Source organism: Bactrocera dorsalis, chromosome 4 (genome assembly GCF_023373825.1).
Source record: "Bactrocera dorsalis isolate Fly_Bdor chromosome 4, ASM2337382v1, whole genome shotgun sequence".
NCBI classification, from domain to species: domain Eukaryota; kingdom Metazoa; phylum Arthropoda; class Insecta; order Diptera; family Tephritidae; genus Bactrocera; species Bactrocera dorsalis.
Genome location: NC_064306.1, coordinates 64,321,678 through 64,338,379, shown reverse-complemented (window position 1 = coordinate 64,338,379; position 16,702 = coordinate 64,321,678). Strand labels below are relative to the sequence as shown.

At 35.5% G+C, this 16,702-nt stretch overlaps 5 non-coding genes across 5 annotated transcripts; all 5 read left to right on the top strand.

Annotated features, from left to right (window-relative positions):
* Nucleotides 1–8,553: 8,553 nt before the first annotated feature.
* Nucleotides 8,554–8,625, top strand: Trnae-uuc (transfer RNA glutamic acid (anticodon UUC)). Its single transcript has one exon. It is a non-coding gene; the product is annotated as a tRNA-Glu (tRNA).
* Nucleotides 8,626–8,988: 363 nt separating this feature from the next.
* Trnae-uuc (transfer RNA glutamic acid (anticodon UUC)) lies at nucleotides 8,989–9,060 on the top strand. The gene has a single exon. It is a non-coding gene; the product is annotated as a tRNA-Glu (tRNA).
* Nucleotides 9,061–9,497: 437 nt separating this feature from the next.
* Nucleotides 9,498–9,569, top strand: Trnae-uuc (transfer RNA glutamic acid (anticodon UUC)). The gene has a single exon. It is a non-coding gene; the product is annotated as a tRNA-Glu (tRNA).
* Nucleotides 9,570–9,876: 307 nt separating this feature from the next.
* Trnae-uuc (transfer RNA glutamic acid (anticodon UUC)) lies at nucleotides 9,877–9,948 on the top strand. The gene has a single exon. It is a non-coding gene; the product is annotated as a tRNA-Glu (tRNA).
* Nucleotides 9,949–10,300: 352 nt separating this feature from the next.
* On the top strand, nucleotides 10,301–10,372 carry Trnae-uuc (transfer RNA glutamic acid (anticodon UUC)). The gene has a single exon. It is a non-coding gene; the product is annotated as a tRNA-Glu (tRNA).
* The last annotated feature ends 6,330 nt before the right edge of the window (nucleotides 10,373–16,702 follow it).

The following is a 16,702-nucleotide window of genomic DNA, read 5'->3' as shown; positions in this document are numbered from 1 at the left end:
TGGACCAATGGCTGCATTGAGCAATGAGAAGATGAATGATTGTGCATGTGTGTAGCCATAATTCGAGTGACACAAAGGACGCTCGTTGTAAAATGAATTATGCGCGCCGCTACGATGTGGCATGCAACGTGCGCTCCACACGCAGCCTGCTGCACGCTACTTGCAGTTAATCAGCGATTGTCAGTAGAATTTTGAAAATTTTCGCATAAATGCTGCAATTAATTTAAGCATTCAGCGGCGTTTCGTGCGCTTACGAGCGCCATGGGCAACAATGAACTGAAAAATCGTTAGCCACCGGACTTGGACGGCCCGGTCCGTCCGACGCGGGCAGCATACAGCCCACAAGCAGTCACAGCTGGCTGAGGTCTTAATCAAAGTCATAAAGTGCGTACGCATTAACCGCAGCGTGAAATATGCCGCGCGGCCGCAGCCTGCGCCACAAATACAGTCGCGGCGTTACAGCGACCGGCGCGTCGAAATTGAGTTGTAACACGCGCTTAAATTGCGGCGCACGTGGAAAAAATCCCGGCTTACATAAGCACGATTTCGTTGAATCCATATACATACGGACAGCTCGCCATGGCTACCTTTATGCATATGCAACAGCTTCGGTGGGAAACTTTTTTGCGCTTCTAGCGTGTGGCATGTGGCAAATTATCGTGGGGTACGCACGACACGCACGTCCCTGCCGCACTACGTCACGTCACGCCAACAGAAAGTGTGCATATAGAAAATTTCGTAATTTTACGCCATAATTGAAATATATGCCGGCGGCTATACGAAGGTGACCAACAGTTCGGTTCACTTTCATGCCAGTTTAACCACTAAGTATTTGTTGCAATTGCTGGTTGCGCCCAGCGCTGTGCGGCCTACTTACATAATTGCGTACGAGTATATTGCCGCGGGTAAGGAAACGATTAAACTTATTATTATTCATTATTTTAAATATTTCAGGAACTTTGGAAGTTTCAACTTGGTATTAAAGTGGAAGCACGTGGCTGAGTTTAACGTCTTTAATACTTTTTGAGCATTTTGAGGAATATTGAGTTGAGTGATGATATTGTGCAAAGTGATGGTGTGTGTAGCATATCTGATAATTTTGAACATTTTTGGGATAAGAACCTTCTGTGATTGTTTGGAGTATTTTTTAGTTAAAAACCGAATCGCAGTCATAATTATAGGTAAAAATTTATTTAATACAAAAACAGTTTCGGATAGACGTCGCGTAAGAAGTTTTTACAATATAAATACAAGTCATCTCGCTGGTCCTTTGTCTTGATTATTTGGTGGCCTGTGACGTTTTATGTTTCAAAAACTCAAATTTTTAGTCTAGGGAAGTCGCCTTGAGTCGATTGATAGCATAAAAAATAAATTTGATCGAGAGGAATTGTAGTTCGTTTGGGTTGACTCAAGTCTCGGAAATCGGAGTCATAATTATGTACATATATGAAAAAAATTATTTTCTACAAAATTAGTTTTGCGTAGTTGTTGTTAAGCAGATGTTTACATAACATGCCATCTCGTAAGTCCGTTATCTAGATTTTTTTGCTCTGTGGGGTTTTATGTTTCAGAAACTCAAATTTTTACTACAAGGAAGACGCGTTGAGTTGATTGAGACCATAAAAAATAAATTCTATCGAGGAGAATTGTAGTTTATGTAGGATGACTCAAATGGAAAAAATTTATTTTTTCAGAAACTCAAATTTTTACTCCAAGGAAGATGCCTTTAGACAATTGAGACCATAAAAAATAAATTCTATCGAGAAGAACTGTAGTTCGTGTGGGTTGACTCAAGTGCAAAAAATTGAGTTTTTAAGGTCCAAAAAAAATGTGTAGTATTATTAAAAAACTTGCAAGAAAATGGAAATAATATTATGATCATGGTCGTGTTCCGGCGTCTGGAACCTGTCTGCAAAAAATATTTCTGATACAAAATTTTGCTTCAAATACAAACTTCACTTCGATAGTGGTTTTCTAAATTCCGTAGAGCATACATGAGAACTATAGACAATAGATAAGATAGATATGATATAGTGGACGACCTAAAGACACTATTAAGGTAAAAAATATCAAGATTTTTAAAGGAATATTGAAAGTGTTGTTCCAGAATTTTGGTCAGGCAAAAGATGTGCTTTAAATTCTTCAATCATAGTAAACCTTAATTTATGGGTCCATATCGTACAATGGACGATCCGAAGTCCAGTTATTAGACATGAGTGTAGACTCTATCTGGAAAGAAATGAAAAAAGACAAAATCTCCAATAGAGCTAGCTTTATGTGAATATTTGAAGAATGAAATCGTAAAAAAAAGTGGATACATTAAAAAAATAAACATGTTAGGAACTAGCTTATGGCCTTTTCTTGTTCTTAGTCCTTTAGAGGATGCATGTTGTTTAACAAAACAGTCACTACTTCTTTTTAACAATCTATCGTGATAACAAGTTCTCTCTTGGGCCTCCCCTCCAGTCAAAAATTTTTTCCATTGGCACCTTTTTATAATATTTGCAAAGTTGTATTTGTAAAGCTGAAATCTCGCTTCCTTTATGCACTTTTCTTCTCCTTTTTGCCTACGCACCCTACTTTATATAAACATCACCTATCCAGCAGCACTTTCACTTATGACATTATCTCTCATTATATTTCTATTATGCTTCCTACTCCACTTTAACCTAATCTAACTTATTTCTGTCTTTTATAATTTCGAAAGTGCATTTGCTTTGAAGTCGCTACACTGGGTGCAGTGTTCTAAGAAAGCAGCTTCATTGCACACGCCAAAACACACACCGTCGTCGAGTGCAACAATTTATTAAAGCATACTTTTGTGCGCGCAGCGTTGTAAATATTTATGCGCCATTTCCCCCTGGTTTTTGTGAATGCAACCATAACAATGTTTAACTTTATGCTAACTTTGTGCTACACTTTGTGCAACTGAGCAGCATTTTATGAGTATGTTAACAGAAAGCGATGAGTGAGCAACAACAACAAAAACAACAAACGTAACGACAAAAACAACTTAAATAGCTGTAGAAAATGTGGCAGGAATGTGTGTGTGTTGCGTGTTTTGTTGCAAAGTTGACGGCATTAAACGCACCAAGTTGACGCTCGACTGAACGGCGGAGTCCTGGGAGAGTGCATCGAAGAGCATAAACATAAACATAAACAACACTTGCACAAATACGCACCAGCGGCTGCGAAGCGGCACAGCTGTGCATAGTGATTCCAGCAAAAGAATATGCTCGTAGATAAATGCGTGCGAAAGAGGCATGGCAAGGAGTCACGAAGCGTGCGTGCCTTTCGACGCATACTAATGTGTAACTGCGTGTATGTGAGCGAGGGTGCATGTATGTGTGGGTGCATATGTAAGCAAAAATATTGGAAAAGCCAGGCACAACAAAGCGCACTGCAAAAAGTGCGCAGGAAGTAAAAAAAATTATAAAAATGAGAAAAAGTTGCGTATACGCAGTGCTGGCCCGCCGCATTGCACCGCTTTCCGCTTGAATGCCGACGTGATTGCACCACCAGCGCGGCTGGGTTTATGTGCAGCGTTTTGGTAATAGACTGCATGGCATGCGAATGCACTAACGGTACCTACATTTGCCGGCGGTGTAGAGGAGAGAAGATAGTTGCGTTGCCTTACGTTGCTCTTTCGTGCGGAAATTGTGTGTGCATGAGTCAAAGTCGATCAATAATGGCGTGTAGAAAAAATAAAGATTGCAAAAATAAGAAAAATGAAATTTTAAAGCGCTGCGTTGCATTTAAAAAACGATAAATAGCGCGCACCCACACTGCGAGTGCTGAAATTCGCCTCTGACTAAAGGAAATTGAAAGCTGCTGCTTTGCTTTGTTTCGCCGCGCTCAGCGGCAGTCATTTCCTTTGTTGCGTGTAAACCAACTAAAATGCTTCTCCGAACTCGGTTACTCTGAGTTATTTTGGCTTAAAATTTTTTCGCGCAAATGCCGAAATCGAAAAGGTGCCTTTTCGCAAAGGAAGTGCTGGGTGGAACATGTTGAGAGTGTGGTTGCCAGCTATTTTGAAATTTTTGATTGTAAATTTTATGAAGTTTAAAATATTTTTCGAAAGTGTTGCCACTTGCTTTCATTACATAAATACATTTCTATAACACGTTAAAAATATGATTAGAAAGCGCTGATTTATAATTTTGAAATTAAAAAAATAATTTAAGGTTGAAAATAAATTTCGAAAGCGTTGCCACATGTTTGGATATTTTAATTTGAAAGTTAAAAATTCTACAAATAAAAAGTTTTTTACAAAAATTTAAAAAAATATTTCGAAAGTGTTGCCACTTGTTTGGAAATTTAAATTAAAAAAAATTAAAAATGTCTTTATGTAAATAAATTTTTATAAAAAAAGGAATATTTAGAAAGTCTTGCCACCTTCTTGGAAATTTCAATTTTCAAATTTTGGTACGTAAATACAAAAAATGAAGAAAGTTAAAAGTATATTTGAAAAGCGTTGCCACTTTCGGGTCGGCTAGCTCAATTAAGATGGTAAGGAAGAGCGCTATTGGTTGGGTGTAAACCTTTTACAAGGGGCGCGGTACCGCCCACTTTAAGGTGGGATCTTACATCTCAGGAACTATTTGACCATTTTCAACCAACGTTGATTATTGAGGTTACCTAAATATTATAAATAATTCCAACCGATTCCAAATCCATAAAGTGATCAGAACAAAAATTTGCATAAATGGGTCCCTACACTCAAACATTGTCGAAATCGGTCTATAGCTTTTCAAGAACCCAGACATGAAATATGTGAACTCTAATACATATGGTTGACTCAGATAAGAAAATCGATAGGTGAGGTTAGGTTTATCTTGTAAGCCCGCAAGCCACGCATAGACAAGCTCTGGTCCTTTGCGATACCAGATGGAGATCAGTTGCTAGGTCCAAGACTGATCCCCTTCTTTAAGATACCTGTACTTAGCGCGAATTTTAACAGACTCTGCGGCCTCACTATCGATACCTTCTCCAGTGCATCATACGGGGGGACTCCAGCAGGTCTTGCAAATGCCAGACAAGTGCAAAAGAGATGTTTCATTGTTTCCCTGTTGCCCTGCTCTAGATATTTCCTGCAGTCATCTCGTTCTGTCAGTCTCATCCTACGGGCGTGTGTCCCCACCAGACAGTAACCAGGTAGTATTCCTATGTTCGTATAGTCTTTTCTGCCGAGTTCCAATAGGAACTTTGTGTACTTTCGGTCTACAGTTTCACACACAAGCTGCTTTATGTCTAACTCTGGACAATTTATTCCCGTACCATCGAACCATTCGAACCATCCATATAAATGTTTAGAGTGTTGCTCGTAGCAAACATACCTTTACGCCAGCCATCTTGTTCTATGCTTACTTTGAATCTTCTTTCCCAGTTTAAAAGTCGGGTCATATGGTCGGGGTTTGCCCAACCGCTGTTACCCACGGAGCTACTCTAGGGTTCTTATGTAAATTTTCCTGCAGCCAGTAGTCGTCTCGCCGATTTTGCTGCACAGCTTTCAGCGAAGAGGTCTATAGCTGGCAGGTTTAGTACCAGTTCCAGAGCCGCCGTTGGAGTTGTTCTTAAAGCTCCTGTTCTGCAAAGCAAAGCGAGCCTCTGAACCCTTTCCATTGATTTCCGGTAGGTGGATTTAAACATTTGCCTGTTCATCATACTACTGCACCGTAGAGCAGAATTGATCTTATATTGTATATAATAGCTGTGTAGCACCAGTGCATGAGAGAGAGAGAGAGAGAGCCCCCAGGTTATTCCGAGCATCTGAAAATACGCATATAACTCCCGGTGGGCTGTATACCGTCTATATCGATCAGTTGTTTTAGAAACATCTGAAAGTGTTTCACCGACTTTGACCTTCGAAAGTTGAAAGAATACGAGTATAAAATATTCGCTTACACCCGAACTTAGAATTTTTCTTCTCAGTATAGGTTGATTCTCATGATTTTTTTAAATTCCACACTTAATTTTAATAAAAAAAAAAATTTTGCATGTTTATGTATATCAACATTGACTCCCATATAAATATAAAATATATGTACGCACTACATAAAGCCATATGCGGCTTCCAAGAATATTTTACTTTAATTGCGTAAAATGCATTAATTAAACAACATTTTTGATTTATTTCGTTGTTTTTGTACAAATAATAAATATTTCTGGCCACAGTAATTAAAGCCTTTGCAATAATTAAACGACACCTCGGTGCACCGAAACTTTATATCATGGCCACTGCCCAAACATGCACACATACAAACATAAATGGCATAAAAATGCAAGTTTGTGTGTGTGTATATGCAAACGTGTGTGTGTTGCAAAGTGCAAACTTACAATTTCGGCCACACCTTCGTTTGAAGTCGCTTGTTGCTGCACAAAAATCCAATTAAACCGCACAGCGTGCGCGCTTTTGGACAGACATCCGTGTGCATGTGTACCTGTGTGTGTGTGTATTTACATAGAATGCAGCAAACGGCCAATTGCCGCCACTCGCCTGTTCTCAAAAGGCAGGCCAATCATTGGAGTTTTTGCATCTCTTAAATGGTTTTCGCAATTGCAATTAGCCTGAGCCGATGTTCTGGAGCGACAAATGCGCGACAATGATTTGGCAATTAACGACTAATATCCGATTTAATGACGCTAATCCGCATAAATAGCAGTGTTAGTGGTATTTGTTTTGGCATTGGCATTTAGCCGCTTAGAAGTGGTTTATTTTTTCGAAATTTTTGAAATATTCGAAAAAAATGCTTGCGACTTTTTTTTATAATTGAATCTAGCATTGGTTAAGGATAGAAGCTCTGGTGCTTGTAATAATTGATAATTCGTTAGAAGTTTTGTATAGTTCATCAATCCAGCGAGCTGTCTGATTGAGCTAAAATTGAGATGTTTCGACTTTTCTGTTAGGTTTGCAAGACTTTATATGGTTATATTTCTATTAAACGTTTCATAATGTTCGAAAGTGTTCCATACGACCTTGAGGAACTGTTCCGAATGTATGGTTACTTCTTAAAAATACTTCGACGCAGTTTCTTTGAAGCCTTTTGCTTACCAAATAAATATGTTTTCGGCAATATTCAAGTAAGCTTGCTATGGATGTTCTCAGGGCCTGTCCATATAGGCAAGTTAGGCGATCACCTAGGTTACAAGCATTTTTGGGTGACATGTTGGCTAATCTTCTACACATATTTATATCCCGAACAGGCTGTTAAGGCAAAATGGGCTTAGAGAGAAGCAGAAAGTTTGGCATTTGTCTAAGGGCGTTCCATTCCACTGACTGTTGACTTTTTTGCATGTTAAACGCATAAATTTATGTCTCATCGGTAGTTATAGTGTTCTCTATGAATGTGGAATCGGAATTCGCACGACCAAGCATACCCAAAGAGACTCGTTTACGGAATTCTTTTGAAAAAAATTCAGCTTTATCGGGACGAGTAGAGCAAGAACGCGTTTTATACTCAAAATATCCACCAAAATCATTCGATTGGACCCGCGAGAGATGTAGAACTCTCTTGTCATCTCTCTAACGATTCTTCAAGTACCATATCCTTCACTTTTTAAATATTTTCACCAGTTGAAGAGTTCGAAGGTCGTCCAGAACGAGGCGTGTTTTCAACGATCTCTCGACCGGCTTTGAAGACTTTGTATCTCTCGTAGGTTTTTGTTTTTGATAAAACTGAATAATCAGCAAGCCTTCTTCATAACTTTTTTCTAAAATTAGCACGTTCTGCTAGATAATATAGGGCGATGATAAAAAAATTGTCCGGAAAAACTTGACATCTTCTTCCCTTAACCGAATTAATGTTTTTGAAACTTGGTCGTATTTTGCTTTATTTTCTTCATTCCAAATTGATAAAATGATAGACCAATTTGATTCCAATATTTATTCGATTTCAGTATTTTTTTAGCTTCTTCATTGTTTTTTAACTTTTCAAAGAATAAAAATATTGTCTTCCATCACACAAAGGTATTATCGGACTCAAAACGGTAATACGTCACCTTTTCCAATATTTTGGACTCAGTGAATCATACTATCAACTTAATAAAGGTATTTTTTAAATATAATTAATTTAATCGTGGAAATGAATTCAAAATTCAATTTTGAAGATGAATTCGCAAGTATCAAAGCTTGAAGCATTCTAACCAATCATAGAAAATTTTAGATACTACGTTACTTATGTCTGCAAATAAAATCTAAAAAGTACTACTCTACATACTTACATATTTGTAGGTTTCTTCAAACTCTTTATTGTTTTTTTCTTAATTATATTTTCGTGACTCATTTGCTTCATTTCTTTATCAAAATATGGGTGTTCTTTCAAAATAGATATCATTTGCATATCCACGTTATTTTCGCATCCAATAAAATTCGTTGTACTTGTAATATCCATAATATACAATACACCTATCATACCTATAATAAGAACCATGTGCCATCGCTTGCTGCTTATTGTTGTTGTTCATACTCAAGAACGTCACTCAAAACACACAACGAACACTCAACTGCACGCGCCGAACAACTTAAGACAGCAGTTGAGCACAACATATTGTGCCTCCCATATGGTCTAGTGGCTAGGATATCTGGCTTTCACCCAGAAGGCCCGGGTTCGATTCCCGGTATGGGAAGATAGTTTTTTTTACACTAGAAAAATATTTTGAAAATGTGAATTTTGATATTTAAGATTTCTTGGTAATAAAATAATAAAGAAAATTAGTGACTGTATTGCTGAATTTTCATTACTACGTATACATATAGTACATAACTTAGTGGTATACATCCAATAAAAATTTTGACGTATGTATGTACTTATAAAAATACAGATTTGAAATATATGATATCGGTATATTTTGAAAATTTTATATACGTTCATTGGTATATCGGGTACACTATCCTAAATATTCTCCATCTTAAGTTCTGAGGAGCATGGCACCTACTTACAACTAACATTCAAAGATTCAAGTATACCTTTAACGTCAGCGTTGCCAACCTCCCATATGGTCTAGTGGCTAGGATATCTGGCTTTCACCCAGAAGGCCCTGGTTCGATTCCCGGTATGGGAAATAGTTTTTTGTTAAAATGTTTTCTCACTAGACTAGTATTGTTAGAAGTTCTCTTGGTTTAAAAATTAGACTAAAATGCTTCAATATTCGAAATTTTCATAAAAAAAAAGTAAAAGTTTTAAATAATAAAGAGCAGTTTTCAATAATCCAATGTGAGCTCAAAAATTTATCTGATTGGATGAATACTCGTAGTATCTAGTATTTTTAGTATATTATTATTTTAATGATAATATTAGAATTATGCGAATGGTTTATATAAGAACTGTAATAAAAATATGGTAATTTATTTGACAATTTGAAAAAATATATTTTTGTCGATATATAAATTTTGAAACTTGTTGTGAAAGGTTATATAGCTTTTTAGGTTATTTTTTTTGCGAATAAACGTTGAATAAATATTACAATAAGAAACTAGTTAGAGACAGCGTTACCAACTATCCCATATGGTCTAGTGGCTAGGATATCTGGCTTTCACCCAGAAGGCCCGGGTTCGATTCCCGGTATGGGAAGATATATTTTTTGTAAATTATACAGCGTTTAAAATAAAAAATGTATATATGTATACATATATTAATTATGAAAAAAATGAATTTTACCAGAGTTAGAGGGCCAGTTTTTTTTTACCTATATTTGGAAATAAACTCATCTTTCCGTTGATTCAGAAATGTTCTGCCTATTAATTTTAGTAAATGAGAAGCTAACCCAGCTTTCGTCATGTTTTTACGGTTTGCAGTTTGATGGCATTGAAAACAGGCAACATTGTAAAACAACATATATTTTACATAAGTAAGTATATGAAACAAGTATTGCCAACTATCCCATATGGTCTAGTGGCTAGGATATCTGGCTTTCACCCAGAAGGCCCGGGTTCGATTCCCGGTATGGGAAGTAATATTTTTTGTCAATTATACATCGTTTGCAATATAAAATATATATGCATATATTAATTATATTTCAAAAAAATTTATTAAATTTAAGAAGAGTTATTTAAAGATTTCATTCCATGCAGTTTACTGTCTAAATTTGAAAATAAACTAGTATGTACTTACGTACGTTGATTCAGAATTGCTCTGCCTATTCATATTAATAAATGAGAATCTACCTCAGCTGATGTTATGCTTTACAGTTTATGGCTTACAGCATTGAAAACAGGCAACATTGTAAGCATTTACGTAGTGAAATTTTTTTAATCAACATAGCATTTAGATAAGTAAGTCTATAAAAGTAGTGTTACCAACCATCCCATATGGTCTAGTGGCTAGGATATCTGGCTTTCACCCAGAAGGCCCGGGTTCGATTCCCGGTATGGGAAGATATTTTTTTGGAGGTTTTATTTTATTTTTACTTACTTTTGATCAAAAATCTATTGGACAGAAAACTGGAAAATGTTGGATCTTAGCATTAAATTGTAAAAGGTGGATTAAACGCACGAAATTCATGCGCCCATTCACTATGGACTGATTTACTCACGTTTGTAGACCAAAATATACTATATATTATATACAGCTATGTATACAATTGAGTAATTAAGTCAGTTGTTGCGTCGCAATGCAATTAAAATACAATTTTATTCGAGAAATTCCCAACTAAATTTAGTTTTAGGTGCGAGTCCAAAAAAACAAACTATAATTACTTTGAAGTCCACAGCAAATGAACCATAAAAGGTGCAAGCGCTACAAATCGCAGTTCGTCGGGCAAACAGCCCGACAAGCCAACAAGCCATGGGGAACGCATGACGTCCACTACGCCTTAACAGTTTGTTGCTGTGTGCGCGTGCGTGCCTGCCCGCTTGTCTGGTGGTCAAGTGTGTCAAACGCCTATTCGATGTCCGCTTAATTTAAGGCGAAAATCAAAAGTGTAGACGTAATTGCGTTTCGCGGCAAGCACTCGGACTCGTACACGACATTTGAGTGCGTCTGTTTGTTTTTACTTTTGTTTACCTAATCCATTTACACAACAAAACTGCGCCGGTCGGTTTTTGCACGCAGTGACTCACTTTGCCGTTTGTTTCATATTTAATTTGCTCGCCTTTTTTTTTGCTACGTAGGCAGGCGGCTTGGCACATAATCCGTCTTTGGTGCGGTTAGATAACTCTTGACGACGTTGGCTTTGCGCATGCGCGCCAATCCAATTTGGCGTGGTGCGTTGAGTCGATGGCAGTCGATATGAGTGTGGTGTGCAGACAGCAAATGATTTGACGTCTATGGGTTACGGTATGTCATAAAAATTGATATGTTTGCATACACATCCATTTATAATTATTGGTATTTTATGATTTAGTAATTAAATTGGTACTTTGGTGATGGCTGTGCAATTATTCATGTGATTGCAATTAAACCGCAGTAAAACTGATAGTGTGGCTTTAATTGAGATTTCATGTTATAACAATATAAACTTACCACAAACGACTTTTTTGTAATGCTAATTTTGCTAAGTGAGGCAATGAATATTTTCAATTGAGTAACTGAAAATGTATTTAAAATATTTTGGTTAGCAAGAAAGAGGCTTAGCCTTCTACCCAAAAATATATTGCAATTGTTGCCATGGAGAACCCGAAAATCTTCTTTCAGAACTCTTTTGTGATGACAGGTCAGGTCAGGTTAGATGGCTGATCAAAGATCGCACGTGGACGGCAATGAGTTCAATGCTAGTATCGCCGCTCTGTTATCTGAGTGAATGATCATTTCACTGATGGTGCTGCACTCCGGAGCAATAGATCTACTGTTACCTTAACCTCGCTTTGGAAGACCCTACAATAGTCAGTATGACAGTAAATTCCTCCACCAACCTTCCCCCAAAGCTTTGACCCATCCGCAAAGAAGCTCACTGTCTCTCTCCTTTAACGGCTTCTTCTCACTCACAACTCCCTTATCGCTATATGGGCAGAGAAGGAGCCACCAGAGTTCCAGAGAATACAAATTGAACAAAATTGTTTGATCTTATTAGTATCCTTTTAGATTGGAAAATTTAATTTTTTGTCAGAAATCGGCATTACTAATTGGGGTTTCCGACTTTTGACCTTAAGGTAAAAAATTTTAGTTGCAAGACTTAACCGTTTAGTATGTAGAACAACTGTAATAGAGGAATTGCGAAAAGAGGTCCATCTTTTCTTTTCGGGATAAGAAAATGAGGAAAAAGGTCCGGCTTTTAAACGTGGTTCGGTAATAATTGGGATTGTTAGTATAGTCATAAGCTCGCTCAGATGATGTTATTGACAATTGTAAACGGAATGTCAAGTCAACTTCAACCATCTTGGAACCAGCAAATACGACAAAACCCATATAAGTTTTGAAATTGAATGTAGAACCTTAAATTTTTACAGAGTTGCCATCTAATTTCAAAAAAAATTGTATGGAAAAACTTTTAGGTTGAAAATTTACACAGAATGTTAGTTTCAAATTTTAAACCTTTTACACACTCAATTTAAGTATGTATTATTTTAACTAGGTTGCCAACTTTGTGGAATTTCCAAATTTAACTATTTAAAAATAGGAAAAAACGGTTTGAATTTTTTTTAGAATGTTTAAAACAAAAATATACTTCAAGTATACATACACATATTTGAATAGGGTTGCCAACTTTATGGAACTTCAAATTGAGTTATTTAAAAATTAAGAAAAATGAGATATGCGTATAAAAACATTGCTAACTGCCTACAATTATTTCTATTTTTTAACAATAATACAATTTCATTACGTTGCCACCTGTTTAAAGTCGAAGAAAGAAATTTAAAAGTGTAAGAAAAAATATTTATATGAGCGTTGCCACCTACCCACAATTAATTCTATTTTTTAGGACTATTTTTTAACAAAAATATAATATAAAGATGCTTGACGTTGCCATCTGTCTAAAATTAAAGAAATATATACATACATACATATGTATATGTACATACATATGTATGTATACTGTGTAACTATTGATTTTAAAGACTTGAGTTTAGGTTAATACATTCATATCGTTATTCTAAAATTTAGTTTAAATATGTTGTATTACAGGGTTTCCAACCGACTTTGAATAAAAAAAATTGAAAAATAAATTTAAAGTTGAAAATTTACTTCAGAATAGAATAGAATATTAATTGAGGTTCTGCACCGCGACCTACGGTCTATTGTGCCCTGAAAAACTTTACTCTATATTTTGGCCTTAAATCTTTTGAAGACTTGACTTTATAATCTTGGAGAGTGCTACCATACTTTTGGAATTGAATTATTTATTTTATTTTTAAGAAAGTCCAATCACAAAAATATAATTTTTTGATGTTGCCGTTTGTCAAATATAAATTTCATTTTTTAACAATATTTTATAATAAAAAATTATTTTTTGATGTTGCCACTTATCAGAAATTAATTTAATTTTTTAGGAATGTCTTTTAATATAAAAATATATTTTTTGGATGTTACCACCTGTCAACCACCATACCATTTCTTAAGAATATGTTTTAGCAAAAATATAAGTTTATGACATTGCCACCTGTTTAATGTTAAAAAAATATATAAATTTGGAATTAATAATTTCTAATGACAGTTTAGATATTAGTGTTCTCAAATGCTTGAATTTCGGTAAATACATATGCACACTTTTGGTTCGAACGAGGACGAAGACGCGGAAATAACCAGTGACAAATGAAATTTTCTAGGAAACGCATGCACATATGTACATATGTGTATATAGTTATGTATATATGTATCTGCATGCAATAATAACGAATCATTTAATGAACCTGCCACACTGCCATAATTACTGTGCTAAAAATTGGTGTTAAACATCTAAGGATTCCCAAACGTGCCTTCCTGCGCTCGCAGACTCCATTACATGTATGTGAAAGGATGCTTCCTACAGCGCGATGCAAAGCCAAAAAAAATCGAAAAAAAAACAAAGAGAAAAGTAAACATTAACAACAGTAACAAAGCATTTATGAAGCCAAGCGATGTGTGAAAATAAAACAAAATGGAGTAACAAGCGTATCCTGGCAGCGTAGGAAGCCAAACGAGAGCAAGCCTGGATATTTATACTCGTGTATAGAAGAAGCACACATATGTTATTACAAGCAAACATACATACACATGTAAATATGGATATACGAAAAGTTGAAACAAAAAACTGAGCCAAAAAAACTCATTAACCCAGGACCCGCCAATGCTCCGGCGCCGCGGCAGCGCCGAGAAGGAAAAACCTCGCATGAAAATCGCAATTTCATTTCACTTTTGGCTCTTTGGCCTCATTTAACCTTACTCTCGTGCGTTTTTTCTTGCACTACCCATTCCAACGCTATGACTTTTATTGAATATTTTTTCTTGTTTTTTCTTTTTGTTTTCTCCTTCAGCTTTGCTTATCAGCTCCCTTTCTGGCTGCGTAGCTGTTGCGGTCGTTTGCTCTTTCACTTAAAATACAAAAACCGAAACATTATGTATTTAATGCAATGCAACTCTGACAACAACACAAACACCAACACCAACAACAAAAATAACGGTAACAAAAACACAGTTAAGTAAACAGTTGGAAGAAGGAAAATATTTTTATTTAAAAATTTTATGCACCACTAAGTTCCGATAGCGCCGAGTGCGGCGTGAACCGTAATATTAATGCAAAGGACGAGAGTTCATCCTGCGGCGCATATTAAAAGGTTCAGATGTTATTATGGGTGTGTATGTGTGTGTGAGTGTGCGTGGAATGGTGGCTGTGGTGCCTTCGGTTGAATATAAAAATAAAAGCGTGTATTATTTGCATTTACCTTTATGGCATAACGCCGAGTCATGCTTTGTCCACGGTGCAAGTTTAAATACGGATACGGACACTGAACCTTCTCAGCTTGCTTTCTTTAAGTGATATTTTTTGAAAGATTTTTATACGGAAATGAATATTCGCATTTACCTATTAACATTTAGTAGAGGCAGTAATGGCGTTTTGGTGGAGCTGAGTTGTTGAAACATCGAAATGATTGCATTAAAGCCATGCCGGAAGTCTTTAAGTAATAAATTTTTTTTATGGTGTTGCCACTTATTTTCAAAAATTAAATATTAAACGTGGTTGAGCTTCTCAAACAGCGAAATGAGTTCATTTTAGACGGGTCTGCAGTATTGGAGTAAGAAAAATTTGTGTAGTGTTGCCACTTAATTACAAAAAATATAAAAAAATGTGATTGAGTCTCTGAAACAGCGAAATTATTGCATTATAGGTATGCCTAAAGTTTTAAAGAAATAAATTTTTTATGGAGTTGCCACTTAATTACAAAAATTAAATAATAAACGTTGTTAAGTTTTTCAAGCAACGAAATGAGTACATTATAGAAACGCCAGCAGTATTGAAGTAAGAAAAAGTTGTGTGGTGTTATTATGCCTAAAGCTTTGAAGACGAAAAACTTTTTATAGCGCTGCCACTATTTTACAAAAATGAAATAATATACATGTATACAAAAATGAAATTAAATATCTGATTGAATCACTTAAACATCGGAATGAATTATACGCATGCTTAAGCTTTGTAGAAGAAAAACCTTTTATAGTGCTGCCACTTTTCTTAAAAAATAAAAAATATATATGTATGTATAATAGAGCCTCTTTAACATCGAAATGATTTCTTATAGACACGCCGGCAGTCTTGGAGTAAGTAAAATTTATGTAGAGTTGCCACTTTATTACACAAATTAAATAAAACGTACCATTGAGTCCCTGTACCAACGAAATGAGCACATTATAGATCAGCTGCAGTCTTGAATTCCAAAATATTTTTTTGATAGTGTTGCCACCTAATTATCAAAAATTAAATATATTACATAATTATGTCTCGGAAAAATCGAAATGATTAAATTATGAAGTTTAGAAGCAAGAAATATTTTTCAGAGCGTTGCCATTTAATTTTTAAAAATTAAATTTTACGTATGTAGACGTTGCAATCTCTGAGATATAGAAAGGTATATTGTAAATCCTGCAGAAGTCTTGGATTAAGAAATATGTTATTAGAGTTGCCATCTAGTCACAATATAATAATACAGATATATGTATATCTATAAAGCAAAAGTAACTACCAATTTTTCAAAAAACGACTTAAGTATTTTTTGGGGGAAAATTCAAATGCTCGGTGTTGCCACCTTAATTTTTTTATAAAAAAAGTTAATATTCCTTCTACCATTTTTATTAAATTATCTTGTCCATGCAGGTCTAAGCATTTTCCAATGAAAATCAAACCACAAATCATGTATTGAAAGGATTATACATTCTGAGTTTTCTAGAAAGATTATCTCTGTAGTACTTAACATGTAATATAAAATGTTAAACAATCCACATTAAAGTGTGAGCTCTGCTCGGGTCTACGATAAAATAATTTTTTTTTAATCGAAATAAAATTAGAGAATGCTGAATCCATTCGATGTACAGGTCGGACCATCTATTGGAATCCAGTTAACATTTTTGGAGTAATCTGGTAACTATTATACAAATGCAAATAAATAATAGTTATCTTGGTATTGGCACGTTTTTAGATCAGTTGCTTGTTCGATTCGTTATTCTCTCCATATCCTCTCCATATTTTCTCGATTTATTGAATAAAAGATCGACCGAGGTTCAGAAACATGACATGAAACTTGATTAGCTCCTTTCTAAGCAATGAATGTGAGGGAAATATGGCTAAGAAATATTTCTTG